Below are 16,328 nucleotides of genomic sequence, written 5' to 3'. Positions count from 1 at the left end.
AAAATGTGAAATTTTTACCACAGGTAGATCTTCTCGTCCTGATTACAAAAATATAATATAACATAATGTTTTGCTGACTAGACAGTTCCGACTGGCATGATATAAGCCGATTCACCCTAACCAAAAACCACTCGCAATCAGGACACCATCGACCAATATTTTCAAAGGCTCCCTTTAAATCCATGAAGTGAACAGTGTGACATGACAGTTGATTTAGTGCGGATATTTTCATATTCTACATATGAAAGGACTGCATTTAATGAGCTCAGCATACATTACGATTTCTGTGCCATCTGGAGTAGTAGAATTTTAGAAAGGTGGAGGAATCGGACTTCACCAGTCGACCTCTCTTAGGGCTATCAGTTGGTTTGGGATATCATTTGGTTTTGGTGCACTGATTAGCCTTTTTCAGCTCCTTTTGGCTCGGCTACGGCTTCGGACAGATTTCGTCTCCACCCCTTTGCCTGAGGAAGTGGGCTTCGCCGACTCTACATTTTTGCTAGCCACCGGGGTCTCCGTAGAGAAGAGAAGGGCTTCTTTACAAAGAAGTATAGTGAGGGCGCCCACTGAGTTGTTTTTGCATTTGCTTCTCTCTCATTTACAGTGTACGTGAATAAAAACAAACCTGAAACTCGTGACGAGGTGCGTGCGGGTAAATTTCTTCAAACTTCTTTACGAACCTCAGCTTACACCTGATACTACCAGTGATTCAATGGCAGTATGTATTTGAAGCTTTTTGTCGGCATGTGCCAACATAGGACCAGTCGGTGTCGGACCTACCTCCGGTTGAGCATCAAGATCCACACTATTTTCGTTAGAGCCACGATTATCCTACCTAGTAGACTTGGCCGGAATTACCGTGGTGTTCAGCCCATCATCAGTTTGGGTCATATTATGTAGCAATTCCTATGGAAGTAAGTCCCTTGTACTTCCGGGACAAGCCTGTCCAGCTGGTCGAGGAGTTCCCTAGTTTGTCTATCTAGCCTATCATGTTTTAAGGTTCCTATGTAGGTAGTCCCCGCCCATAACTACGGTCCTATCAGCCGTAGATTGGTTTTCGCCAGTCCTGGTGGCTAAATCGTTTTCCATTTTAATTACCGGATCGTATTCTATGTTTCGGATTAAATTTTATGCACTTGTAACATGTAGAGCTACAGGTGCCAGGGTATCGGCACCTAACACAACTGGATCGCAATCATTTGATCTCGACGACACATGGCTTGGGGTCTCACCAACGCTTGCCGCCGGTACTGGGCTATTAACTCCCTTCACCGTAACTTTATTCCTCTAATTTTTTCTACCTATCTTCAATTGTTAAAAGGGTCCGAAGACCCCCAATGTTTCCACGACATGCGGAGTCAGGGCGGATTTCAGTTGCCCTCAGTCAGTTCCGACCCCACACATCGCAGAGACCCCCTTCCCATCCGCAACCTGGGAAGGCGCGCCCAGTAAAATAATTTTCTCTTTAACGTAGTAATTCGTTGGTCCCCTAGTGCTACGTTATAGAGTAGATCGACTGTAGTTGATTATCCAGCGTTTCAAACACGGGTGGAGGAAACTCTTCTCTCAGTAATAGAACATATTGGCGTGGTTGTTGTTGTTGTAGCACCTACAGGTTTAAATAGAAAAGAAAGAGAAGAAATATGAAATTAATAGGTGGACATCAAGCATCCACATCCAGTCCTAAGAAGCGTGCTGCTTCAACTGGATGTGTCCAAAGTGACTCCGGTGTCAGGTCAGTCGGATGTGCAGGACACGCGAAGAGGTGCCGTGTGAAGTGCGGAGATTGGCCACATTTTGGGCATGAGTCTATTATTTCAGGATTTAGGAGGTGGTCTTCCACCGAGCACAATGCTGCTCGTATATGAAGAGATATGGTTCTCCACGGCCATTTTGTGAACCTCTTTTAGTGTGCGCTTTGTATGTCATCGATCGTTGGGTTATGGGGGATTTGTGGTATGTTGGGGAGTTCCTTACGGAAATCATATCGGATGGATTTTTGTCTTTCTGAAGGGGGTCTGTTGCAGCTTATGTTGTTGGGGTGGTCGAGTTTTTGGCATTTGATTGTATGCTGCCTTGTAAGGACGCTGATTCCTGGTGTCCATATAGGGGCTGCGTAATCAAGGAGGGGGCGACCTATGGCTTTATATGTGGTTAGTATGGTCTCCTTGTCTTCCCCCACGTGCTGCCCGAGAGAGCTTTGAGGATTTTATTCCTTTTCCCCACGTTCCCAGCCACGATCTCAGCATGTTTACAGAAGAGGAACATGTTATCAAAGGTTATACCCAGTATTTTGGGATTCTTAATTGTTGGAATGACTTGCCCGCGGATGTGTATGTCAAGTTTTGTGTTGACCTCTTTTGTCCACGATGTCAAGATGGTGGCTGAGGATTTGGGGGCGGATAGCTGCAGGTCACGGTCTACGAAGAAGTCTTTTAGTGTTGGGAGATAGTTGTTTATACGAGCCTCTATGTCATTAACATTCTTGCCAGAAGACACTACCGTGCCGTCATCTGCATACGATATTAAGTGGACATTTTCGGGTGGGTTAGGGGCCTTTGAGAAGTAGAAATTAAAGAGTAGCGGGGATAGTACGCCCCCTTGAGGTACTCCTTGTTTGTTTTTCCTAGGTAGCGTGGTTGACGGTATCGAAGATCTTTGATAGTCAAGAGGTATATCTCCATGTACGATTTGCCTTTGCTGGCATGCTTTCACGGCTTCAGTAGCGTGACCACCATAGCAACTTTCCAGGCTTCTGGTACAATATCGGTGGCCTGGATGATTTCGGATGTAGGTGTTCCTTACCTTCTTGGTGCCTAAGGCTGAAAATTATTGCAGTAGAATTTGGCTTCGAAAGAGTATCAAAAGTGTTCTAAATATTTTGCTCATCCAGGGTGGTGATATTACGACAACAATGAGGACTGTGATGGTGTTTTACGCATTTCGGAAAACATGTTGATGTTGTGCTGCTCTGGAAAGTGTTCAGTTATGCTTGGGAGCAGAAGATGCAAAAAAATCTTAGAGGTGAATTACAGCGGAAATACAGATGAGTTAATGAGCATTCAAGATGTAGCGAGTCCGATGTGATTAAGCCTGAACCTATATAGCACTTGGTTGCTATAGCTGCGCTTATTTTCCATTTATAATTTTGGATGTCCTCCTCTTTTTGTCCCAGGGCTTATGCGAACCAGCTCAGCAATTGTATAGATGACTCTGCCACTTGTCTCTATTTTCAAAGAGGGGTCATATCGTCGATTCCTTCGGGTACCTCCCCACAAAATTTCAACATTTTTGGCTAAAATGGTGCGCACCATAACTCTCGAACAGAGTGACTGATTTAGTTCATAATTTGCACATTGTAATATGACTATATCGATCCAATCCTTCTGTTACCTCCCACACAATATTTATAAAATTTTTCGCAAAAGTGCAGTTTGAGACCAGTACACGGATCGTTTAGAAAATATTGACAGCAGGTTGTCCTCGAGGCCCCTTTTTTGACAGTACACTTTTTCCGATGGCAAATCATCACTTCCTGTGAAGATGGCCAAAAAACTTCAAAACCAACTAAAGTGACGGATGAGCACGACAACTTACGAATTAAGTTATTGATTTGCCTGAAACTGTGAATATAATAATTATTTTTCCAAGATGGTCGAACAACTCCTTTCGGCACCTCTCTCACAAAAGTTGATAAATTATGGCTTTAGTTTAAGGACTATTCGAGGATCGTTTTGAATTTTTTTTTACCAAAGGTACTCCTTGTGTAAAAAACTGTTGATTAGGGTTAAAAGTTCAAATGTTTTACGGAAGATGGACTTAAAGGAATGGACCGACATAGACTATGGGGGTGCCATAGGGGGTTTTTACGCCCTTTGGGCTATTTTCTCAAGAAGTATGGACTTACCCCTGAAAAAACTTTTACCATCGTAATTGAGGTAGCGAATGCAAGTTGCTTCAACAAAAATCAAAGTGATTCGATAAAAGGTCTTAAAGTGGACTTATCCGAAATTTTGTGTGGGAGGTATACCGCATAAAGTGACAAATATAGTCCATATTCGAGCCTGATCTATATCTGGTAGATATATTAGAATGTGTAAAGTATGGACCCCATCAAGAGTTATCGTGCGCACAATTTTTCCGAACATTTTGACCACCTAAAGGAGTGGACCGGTATGGCTTATCTACGAAATTAAACTAAGTTTGGGCACAATATTACGAAGGCCATATTTTAGACGGAATCGGCATATCCGTTCGAGAATTATCTTGCTCTCCAACCACTACACATGGTGTCATAGGGGTTTTTCCAACTTTTAGCATATTTTCTCAGGAAGTATGGACTTGCCCCTGATGAAATTTTTGCCGTCGTATGGGGGCCAGTGAATACAAGTTGTTAAAACAAAAACCAAAGCGATTCGAGGGCAGGCCCTAAACTGAACTTATCCGAAATTTTGTGTGGGAGGTACCCGAAGGAGTTTACCCATTGCGACCATATTGTAACCTCATCTAAGCCTGGTAGAAATTTCACGATGTGCAAAGTATGGACCAAATCGGTTACTCAAGAGTTATCGTGCGCACAAATTTTAATAATATTTCTTACCTAAACCAAGTTCGAAGATAGGCTACATCGGACAACTCTTTTCGACACCTCGCTCACAAAAGTTCAACATTTTCGTTTATGTGCGCTGAAGTGTGATGAAATTTTCATCGAAAATAACCCATGTGCTAGTGATTACAACGATATATTTTTTTGTGATCAAGTCCTGTTTGAACTTCTCACTCAGCGAGCTCTACATAGTTCCATTTAGTTTCACTGGGTATACATGTATTTGATTTCTATACATTTGCCTCTGCCGCCACCATCCTTAGTTGGTTGGTATTTGAAAATGGGAGGTTTTAATGTGCTTGTGGTGTTTGTTGGAATTCCAAAAGAAAAACAAAAAATAAAATGTACCATTGAAATTGATCATAGAAGCCTTTGGACGACGAATGCTGCTATGCTGCAACAAAACTGTAAATGAAAAAAAAAAAAAAAAAAAAAAAACAAAAACAAAAAACGAAGGAAAACAAATCTAACTCCACCATTCATTGTTGACTTTTTGGTGTTCAATTTGTTGTCTGGACGGCTGTCTGGTGCAATGCGAAAATCAAGCGACTGGTTTTTCTGCTTCTCTGCTGTGAGCATGCTGCTGCAACATTCACAGCCAACACTTACAATGAATTGCATTCGCGCGCCGGTAGCCTTTCAACAACAGAAGAACCAAGCAAGAAAGAACATAAAGATAATGCCCCATTGACTCCACAGTGAGGTAGGTTAGCACTGAATATGTGGGTAGGCAACCTTATTGCTGCTGCCACGACTGTTGTTGTTGTTCTGGCTCTGAATGTTGTTGATATCAGCAACGATGCTGCTCTGTGAGTGTGTGTTGAAAACAAAACTTAACATATTTTTTTCTTCACAAAAGAATGTAAAGAACTGTGAGAAGAAGAAGAACAACTTGCAAAAAAAAAAAAAAAAAATAAAGAACAGCAAACAGTACCGAATGAATTTGAAACAAGTTCAAGCGACGACGACACGACAGCTAACGTTTTCTTCCTTTGATGTAGCTACATAATATGCACATATGAATGTATGTAGCTGTTTATACATTTTTAACTCTATGCCAATATCAATAAATAAAGTTATGCAACAATGGTTGGAAATTATACAGCAAGAAATAAATCTTTATACTCTAGATTTTACTGTAGTTTGGAGTTTGTGTATGATATTCGTAGGGCTTAAGAAAACCTCTATATCTTATTGTGCATCAATTAAAGTCTTCTTCAGGAAAGCTGTCCAGAATGTCGTCGATAAATCTTAGTCGGAGAAGCTGTGGTTAACTAAATACCTGTCGCAGTCCTGGAAAAAATTGGGAGACATAACTGCTGAATAACCCATTACAAAGTAATGTAAACAAGCCTAGGTTAATTGAAGTCCTTTAATTGAGGACCAAGTATTAGTGTCATCTTACAAACCCCGCAAAGCTCGGGAATACCAACTTTAGACATGGCTTAGAATACGCTTGGTCTTATCTCCTTTCTTATGGAGGAGACATAGAATACTCACGTTCCAATCAGCGGGTAAGCGTTCCTCCTGTCAGAGTGTTTGCACCTAGCTGATGCATTCAGAATACTCACGTTCCAATCATCGGTTAAGCGTTCCTCCAGTCAGAGTGTTTGCAACTAGCTGATGCATTCACCTTATCAGTGTTTCGTCTACGGTCTTGAACATCTCTCGGTTGGTAAGCCATCGGCTCGTGCGGCCTTATTTTTTCTTCAGCCGGTTTATTGTTGCCTGTTGCTTATCTTGACCTAACGTCCGGTCAATACCATCTTCTGGGATTGGATGTATGGTATTTTCGTCGTCTTCTCTAGTATTGGGTAACAACAGTTTGGAAAGATTCTATTTCCATATTTGAGCACATTATCTGTATCTGTTACCAGATTATCTCTTTCAGGCTCCATCTGTACATCTCTATTTTTTACACTCTGGTTTCAGTTCTAGGAATGTGATTGATTCGATGCGATTTAACCAAAGTTCTACCGGAGTTAGATCAGTAGGGCTGGCAGGGCAGGATGGGTCTGGCGGTAATACATGATTAAGTACTGCAACGAGAGCATGCCATTGTGTCTCTGTACTGGAAGAATGTGCGCCTCCTCGTGTAAATGGTCCACTGAGGACATGGGGAGGCACTCTGTTGCAGTTCTCAAGGCGGCATTCTGACAAGTTTGAATATTTTTGCACAGCGTTGCATTTAAATTCACGGAGCAAACTGGCGCCGCATAGTTTACCACAGACCGACCTATCCCGTTCTATGTGGTCAACGTCAAGGGAATTGACGACTTTGTTCCTACATCTCAGTTTGTTGCAGATAGCTGTGGCTTGTGCTTAGATTGGCCGTAGATTGCCGTAGTGACGGATATTTGCATATTCCTCGCGTTAAGCAGGAGTTCAGCCTTTCACAAATGCCATCAGGGAACGTATCTGACGCCAAGATCGTACAATCGTCCGCATACGTTACGATCTCAATGCCGTCTGCGGAATACAAGAGAGATAGGAATTAAACAAAGTTCCACAGATATCACCCCACCTTGGGGAAATCCCTGTTTCTCTACACGAGGCTTGAATTTCTTGTTTTCTGGTACAATTGGTGCCCACACATATAATTCATTATCCAAACTTAGTCGGAGGGTTCAATGTCCTCAAGCAGGGTTGAGTTCTTGCCAGTATCAACGGCTTTTGATAAGTCAAACGTCACCATCACTGTTCAGTGACACGGCTTGTTCTGGTTGAATCTATGCTGATGATCGGCAACTTGATAGCTGTTTGTAACGCTTGGGAGGAGTAAAACCTCCATAGTCTTTGCCACGGGCAACTAAATCGGTCTGTACGATTCACATTTGCCGGCATCCTTTGCCAGGCTTCAGTAGCGGGACAAATTTGCCCATTTTGTGGATGGCTTTCGAAATATTGAGAACTGTGGTGAGATAATCGACTCCCGGTACATCCAGCTTTTTTAGTTTTACCATTAAGATTCCATCAGTGTCCAAAGCTTTGGATGATATGGCGTTCCTGTTGATATTCCCAACAATATCTATTATGGATTGTGGTTGTACCATCTCGGCAGGTAGAGATCTAACACGGCTTAGTACTCTTCTCTACGCCCGGGGTGCTCGACAAACTGTCGATTAAAATAACTTGCGTACCTTCCTTCTTTCCAGATTTCGAGAGTATTTAAGCTTTGCCCACAATTCACTCCTTCCGGCTCCAATGTTGCAACTCTTCAGATAATTTAACCACTTGTCCGTTTATGCTCACCGACAAACCTGTTAATTTCCAGTGTCAGCTCCCTCACCCGATGGTTTCTGGAGTTGGCACGACGAAGCTCATCACGCTCATTTGCTAATCTCGTCGCCGCCTCTGCAGGGAAGATTGGTCTCACTTCGGGTATTCGACCAGCAGGTATATAGCGAGCGGCTGCAGCAATGATGTCTCGGAACGTCCGTTCTGCTGCCCGAACAACAGAGGGGTTGGGCAGATCTCTGAAGCGGCAATTAGTGAACTCTCTGAAACTGGGCCAATTAGCTTTTCTATGATTGACGAAGTGAGTGACGAGTGCTTCGTTCAGATATGATGAAATCGGGCGGTCTGCTGATGGAGAAATCTATGGGGAGATGGTCTGATCCAAAAGAAATGACGGGTTGCCAGGTGACGTCATTTGTCAGACCAGGTGACACGATGGTTATGTCTGACGAACTGTGACACTCCCCGCTAATTCTGGTAGGGGCGTCCTTATTGTCCGTGCAAAACGTATCTGCTCAGCCATGTTATACCACGTTGGTCACTTCCAAGGACCAAATGCCACAACTCATGATGAGCATTAAGGTCCCCCAATTCTAAAAGCGGGATAATGTTTGGTCTGTACCGCTGGCAGGAATACGCGTGTTGTGTGGTTTCTGATCGATACGGAATCGAAGAACTCACCGCCATGGAGTTTGGTAGGATATGACAACAGCAAACTATAGTCACGACCATCGGTAAAAATCCAAAAAAACGATTCTCAACAGTGAATGTGAAATATAATTTATAGCTGTTCCTTCCTTGGGCCTCCCCTTGGCTATGTCGCTGCGATACTGGGACATATTTATTTTAGTCTTATCGTCATAAGGTGTGTGGCTCCCACAAAGGGAGAATTGTGATCCTTTTGTTGATTTTAGGATAATAATTAGAGGTCGAAATCAGCGTAAAGGGGTATGTATATCTGGCCTTGGAGGTATTTTTAAGGCGGAGCCGAGTAAAATGAAAGTTGCAATGTTATTTGAACCATATATGTGTTAATATAACTGCGAACTTGATATAAGTTTGTAAGAAATATAATAGTAGTAATAATTGTTCCAACAACATCTCGGAATGACCACGAAAGACTTCTCTCTATCAATGAGTGCACCCCGATTCATATTAGCTCAATGATATGGTACCTACAGATTACACGTTGGGCCTTAACAAAATTTAAATAAAAGTAGCTTACAAGTTTTTGTGGTTTCTGAAACTACAATGTTTATAGATGAGAAAAAAAAAATAATAATCGCCGGAGGGATTTTCAAATAAATCGTGGTCAAAGTTAACATTTTATACCCTCCACCATATGGAGGGTATAATTAAATATGTCATTCCGTTTGTAACACATCGAAATATTCGTCGGAGACCCTATAAAGTATATCGGCCTTTTTGTAGAAAATTTACTTATGTTGAAACTGAGGTATGGGGTATTGTAACTCGCGAATTGTTGTAATATACCATAACTTTTGAACGCATTTAGGTAAAATAAACTGTTTTAGCACGATTCACCGATGGATTTCTTAAAATTATAATTTGAGCGGAAGCTGTGGTCATATTAATGTAAAAAAAGAGAAAAAAATCGTTGAAGGAAACTAGTTTTTTTAAGTCAATTTTCAATTAGTGGCTTTACAATACAATGTAGAGTATAATGTTCAAAGAAGAAGTTAAAGAATACACTTCAGAGATGAAGTTTCTAATGTATGATCTTTTAATATAACCAATGCATCAATCTCAAACGGATGCTGACATTTTGAAGACTGAAAAATTGGGTTTTTTGAATTGTTGCTCTAATCGGAACGCGCAACTGTACTCGTTTAAAAACTGATTACGAGATTGTAGTACTCGCGATTACGCATTTTTTGATGTATAACTCGGGCGTGTAGCCTTCAAAGGTTCACAACAATCTCAGCTTAAAGTCGAAATTTTTGTGCGTAAATTTTTCTAAAAAAACCAGTTTTTTGGATTGAAAATTTACATATGCCATTCGATTTCAGTGGAAACCCGCGTAAATTTAGTTTTTTTACATTCTGAATCTAACAAGCCTTTGCGCGTCTAAATCCAACCACTAGATCGGCGGATATGATACCCCTCAAATTTCGAAAATCTGCAAAAAATGTTTTTGAAAATATCGCGTATTTAGACGGGTTGTAGATGTGTTATTACTACTTGGATAAATAGAGCGAAACGCGTATTTAAAATATGTGAAAACAGATATTGAAAAACGTTCGCGAATCCGGAGATATAATAGATTTTTTCTAAAAACTGAGTGCGATGCTACATCCACGGTTCTTGATGGATCGCATTGAAATGACATAGGATGATGTATTTTTTAATGGTGATCATTGAAATCGGATGCGCATAAAACGCAAATGTATTTCGTGGAAATTATGGGCATTTTACTGTTTTTTGCACCCTAACATGCAACTGATGCTACATCGTGGTCGCCAAATGGAATTTCACAAAGTGTATATCAAATAAGAGGGATTGATTCGCTGTTTTGGAAAATCGGATGCGCATCTTGTGATTTCCACTATTACGCGGTTTATATGCGTTTCAAATGTTGTAATATTCAATATAACATTATTTTAATGTTATGCCACAATTGGAATTCCTTGTGATTTAATATAATGTTCTAAAAGTATTCGCCAATAGGAAAACTATAAGCGAAAAATTTGTTGCAACGGAATATCTTCATTATTGCGTGGAATTTGGACGAAAATGACGAAGAACTCAAATATTTTTTCTTCAACCTTTCCTATAAAACCATAAAAAAATAAAATTAGAATAACATGATTTTTATTTTTTTCGTCATATTTTCTTTGTATTTTTGCAAATAACATGAATACTATAGCTCCAAACTTCACGACTTAGGTTTCATTTTATTCCTCACAAAGTCTGGATGCTGCTATAATTTTTTATATATATTTTTTTGTAAGTATAAGCGCTATTATTTTAAAAATATGTTTGTAAATACGTGAAATTATTTAACAAATTTAATTTTTCGCGAATCCATTGAAACTTTCCGAATTTTTTTTGCATCATCGCAAAGGGTGCGAATTCAGTTATCGATAATAGGATATAACAGTTACTATATTAAGCCGCGATTTTTTTAGAATTTTTTCTAATTAGCATAACTAAAACGGTCATATCTTTTGCGCGCAACGATCAAAGTTGGTAACGAAAACAGATTTGGAATGATGACTTTTTTCTTAATCTATGTACCAAAAATCATAGATGTAGTATCAAAATTTTTTTTTGATTTTTTTGAAATGGAAAAGACGATTTTAGAAATTTTTGCTGATATATATAATCATATATATATATATATATATATATATATATATATATATATATATATATATATATATTATTGATCAGCATAAAATTCTATGTCGATTTAACCATGTCCGTCTGTCCGTCCATCCGTCTGTCTGTTGAAATCAAGATGCAGCCCGCAATTTTAAAGATAGAGACTCAATATTTGGTGCAGAAGTTTTTATTACTTACAGGATGGTTGATATTGAAAATGGGACATATCGGTCCACATTTTGATATAGCCCCCATAGAACTGTACCTCCCGATTTTCGGTATTTTTAAAGTTTTAGCTTCATTATCCTACCAAAACGGCTGAAATTTGGTATTTAGTTATCATCGTTGGGTGTATAAAACTTTCCACCTGAAATTTATTGGTACAAGTCCACGCATTCATATAGCTCCATAGAACGGTACCTCCCGATATTCTGTATTTTGAATGTTTTAGCTTCATTATCCCACCAAAATGGCTGAAATTTGGTATTTAGTTATCGTTGGGTGTATAGAACTTTCTACCTGAAATTTGTTGGTATAGGTTCACGCCTTCATATAGCCCCCACAGAACGGTACCTCCCGATATTCGGTATTTTGAAGGTTTTAGCTTCATTATCCCATCAAAATGGTTGAACTTTGGTAATTAGTCTTCGTTGAGGATATAAAACGTTCCACCTAAAATCTGTTGGTATAGGTCCACGCCTTAATATAGTCTCCATAGAACGGTACCTCCCGATATTCGGTATTTTGAAGGTTTAGCTTATGTATCCCACCAAAATGGTTGATATTTGGTAATTCGTCTTCGTTGAGGATATAAAAAATCGTTCCACCTGAAATTTGTTGGTATAGGTCCACGCCTTCATATAGCCCCCATTGAAGGTACCTCCCGATATTCGGTATTTTGAAGGTTTTAGCTTCATTATCCCACCAAAATGGTTGAAATTTGGTAATTAGGTGGAGCTAAGTACTTTCGTAGATAAAAGGTAACTAATTATTCCATTCTCTTTTAATTTAATTTTGGTGGAGGGTATAAAAAGTTCGGTCCGGCCGAACTTAACGTTTTCTTACTTGTTAGGACTTTTTTTAGGTTTTCACGATTTTGCTTGGAAACCGCAAGCCCTATCGAAATGGGATTAAAGAAAAGTTTTTAGCAGTGGAAATTCTCTATAAGATTGACCTCAATGGTATTTTCGTATGTTTTACCATTTTTGAGATATAGAAGTGCAAATAGGGACAATATACTGACTGTATGGCCCCCTAAAAACAATGTTATGCACATTGCACCTTAACTAACTTTGAATGAAAACCGCTTACACCTGCGAAGTTTTCGCGGATTCGGAAACAGCAATGTTCATAAATAAAAAAAATCCTAAAACAGGAAAAAATCGCTGGAGGGACTTTTAAATAAATCGCGGTCAAAGTTCACATTTTTATGACATTTTTAGGTTTTCGCGATTTTGCTTAGAAACAGCAAGTCCCGCAAGAATACTTTAATATTGATCCAAATAGAAAAACATGTTTTTTTGTAATTTTTTGTTGTTTTATTAGCTATCTAATAAAAAATAGAAAACAATTTTGCACAGTGGGCATGGATGTAATATTCGTGATTTAATATTTAAAATCAATTTTTATCGTTAATTCTACTGAAGTCAAAGCATTTATTTATTGACATGTTCTTAAATTTATATTTAGGAACTTAGTCTATTCACAAATAGATTTTACAAAAGTTTTCCACGTTTCTCTGTTTCTCGCCATCGATCGTAACTCGCTAAACGATTTGGTCGTCTCAATCTGGACAGTGCGTCTCCACGTCATTTTAGGCCGACCCCTCTTGCGCGATCCTTGGGGATTCCATTCCAACGCTGCATGAGCTATTTCAGTTCTTGGCTTCCTTAACGTGTGTCCAATCCAACCATATTTTCTTTGGAGGATTTCTTTATCTATACGTTTTTGGTGGGTAACGTGTAATAAATTATTATTTGAGATTGTGCTGGGCCACCATATACCAATAATGCGTCGCAAACATCTTTTCGTAAATGTTTGCATGCTCATAGTGATCGATTTGGTGACATGCCAGGTTTCGCAGCCATATAACAACACTGACTTGACGCATGAATTAAATATATTTATCTTGGTATTTAGAGTTAGGCTTCTTGATCTCCATATGCGATTCAGGGTAGCAAAAGATATACGCGCCTTTCGTATTCTGTTTTCCACATCCATTGTTGTACCTCCATCCTTTGTATTCAAATTTGTCGATGTCCTCTATGGCCTCATTGTATATATAAATAGGTGTGTTGACTGATGAGTTTATCCTCATAGCTTTTGTTTTTTTAATGTTTATCTTTAATCCTGCTTTCTCAGCCTCTTGGACAATATTATTCAATTTGTTTTGCATGTCGGAACGATTGTTTGCTACAAGGACTATGTCGTCTGCGTAAGCCATTTCACCTATTTTATTATGTAAATACCAATTAATCCCATAATTCTCTTGATTCGCTCGTTGTAGAATAACATCTAAAACTGTTATAAATAATAATGGTGACAGCCCACATCCTTGCTTTACACCACTTATCGATATAAAGGCATCACTAAGACTTCCGTTGTGAAGTACTCGATTACTTGCACCATCATAGGAGTTTTTTAGTATACGTATAATTTTATTTGGTATACCTCGTGATCGCAATGCTTTCCAAATATAGTCCCGTCTCAGAGTATCAAATGCTTTTTCAAAGTCTATAAACACTAGGTATAAAGGAGCATTAAATTCCGCTGATTGTTCAATGATAATTCTCATGGAGTTTATATGGTCTATGCATGACTTGTTTGGCCTGAAACCAGCCTGTGAAGAGCTGAGTTGATTGTCTAGTTGTTCTGATATTCTGTTGAGGATTATGTTGTTGAATATTTGCATGACCGTTGGCATTAGAGATATACCCCTCCAGTTGCTACATTTCTTCCTGTCGCCCTTTTTGGGAATTTTTATAATGACGGATTCTTTCCACTCCGTAGGTAAATTCTCTTCTATCCACACTCGTTTAAATACTGGCTCCAAAAGTTTGCTAAAGGTCTCTGGATCACATTTAAAACATTCTGCTGGGATACCATCAAATCCAGCTGCCTTGCCTGATTTCAGTTTTGAGATTGCCTCAATTATTTCCGCAAAGCATACCAATGTTATAATAAAATTCATGATTACGATCATATTACCAATGCCAATCATCTTGCATTGATTATATGTATTAGCGTTTTCTTTTAATTCTTTTAACGTATTCCCAAGCTTCTTAGCATTATGACACATTTCTTCAGTACAAGACCATCCTAAAGGCAATGGCCATATGCATTATTTTTCCCAAGAACTTTTAAGTATTCACCAAAGAATGCTTGCAATTGACTTTAGCTGGAATATATGATACAGGAGTAAATAAAAAAATAATAAAGGGCAATCATACAATTTATATATTTGAATTATTCTATATGGAATCTGCATAAAACCAAGAAACTTAAAATCATTTTCTTTTCTAATAATATTTATTTATAACTTGTTCGGCATTTCATTTGCCATTCTAATGGCAGCACTTAGTAACTCACCTTGTCTGACAGGTATGCTACTGTAGTTTTGTTAATATTCTAATTGTTCTAGTCAATACGTGTTGGTCTTCATTTATTATTGTTAAGTGTCTAGTCATTGCTATATGCTAGACAAATAAATTGATGACCACTTCCCGTTATTGTCTATGAAGAGATTCAATTATTATTTTTTGTGGGATATGTATTTTCAATTATAAATAGAGCAAAATTATTTTGCTGACTGTCAACGAATGAATGGTGGAAGAATTTTTTACAGTCACCACAAGATGATGATGACTGACTTGCAAATGGAATGACAAATTGGAATTTTCGTCTGTGCTTAATGCTGTTTAATATTGCCAAAGAAGGAGAAAATATGTACATATGATAAAATTTGTTGTGTACATTGTCGTTGGAAACATGTTATGATCCCCACAAACAAGCTCTCGTATCGACATAACACAATATGGTTCCCAAAACACCTTTAAAACCCGTTTTTCTGTGTCTGTAAATTTCTCTCGAATAGTGTCTTATCCAGCAACATTATAATAAAATGTGCTATATAACAGTTGTTGCTGTTGTTGCTCTTGTATAAAGCTGCAAAACATTTGTGGTCTCAAAAATACACCAACCACAATAAACGTCATTGTAATTCCGTTGAAGTTCTGCAACAAAGAATGAAATCCAAAACAAGAATAACACTGCAAAGGGAAAGCTTAAAACATTCTACACAAATTCACCACCCATAAACACTTTCCTTATAACACCCCTCCTCCGCCACCTTACCTTTTTTGCTTCCACAAATGCATAGTATATTTCTGACATAATAGCAAGAACAACAACAAAAAAGGAAGACAGTAAAAAACGCAGAGGTAAACAAACTGTAAAGTAACAAGAACAACAACAACAACGACTAAAAGAGAAATTTCAAAACATTTGTCGGCAACAGCAGTAGTAGTTGTGACAAAAGAGTTTCTAGTGGGCGTGGTGGTGGGGTAGTCAATAGGAAGGATAAGTCTTAACACGAAAGAAAACTGCAGGTGGTGTAAATTTTTCTGTAACCGACATGAGGTGATTGGAAGAGTTTTCGTTTTGTGGCAAGTATCGCAAATACTGAGTCTCTTTTCTTTAACAGCCAAAGAATTTTTGTTCCTCTTAAAAAATCTTTGAAAAATACACCGGTATTGTTCTCTTTGGGTTTTCGTAAAAATTTTTGAAAAATCCACGCCTATTTGGGTCCTCCTAAAAATCTTTGAAAAATCCGATCCTATTGTTCCCGTTGGGACCATTTAGAACCCTTTGAAAAATCCAAGACTATTGTTCACTTTGGGTCCTCTTAATTTTTTTTGATAAATCCATGCCCATTGTACTATTTGAGTACTCTTAAAAATCTTTGAAAAATCCATGCCTATTGTTCTCTTTGGGTCCTCTTAAAAATCGTTGTTCGCATGTTGTTCTCTTTGGGTCGTCTTAAAAATCTTTGAAACATCCAGGCCAATTGTTATCTTCGGGTCCTTTTAATATCCACACAGATTGTTTCTTTGAAAAAGCCACGCCCATAGTCCTTTTAAAA

General features: G+C 38.7%; 1 protein-coding gene across 14 annotated transcripts in view; it reads left to right on the top strand.

Moving 5' to 3' along the window:
* Spn (protein phosphatase 1 regulatory subunit spinophilin) overlaps positions 1-16,328 on the top strand; it is a 347,126-nt gene that overhangs the window by 1,656 nt on the left and 329,142 nt on the right. The gene's annotated exons all lie outside the window — the stretch shown is intronic.

This window comes from Musca autumnalis, unplaced genomic scaffold (assembly GCF_047663935.1).
Source record: "Musca autumnalis isolate F117 unplaced genomic scaffold, ASM4766393v1 scaffold_4, whole genome shotgun sequence".
Classification (NCBI taxonomy): domain Eukaryota; kingdom Metazoa; phylum Arthropoda; class Insecta; order Diptera; family Muscidae; genus Musca; species Musca autumnalis.
Note: the sequence above shows the minus strand (reverse complement) of the source record. Positions and strands in the feature narration are given on the sequence as shown.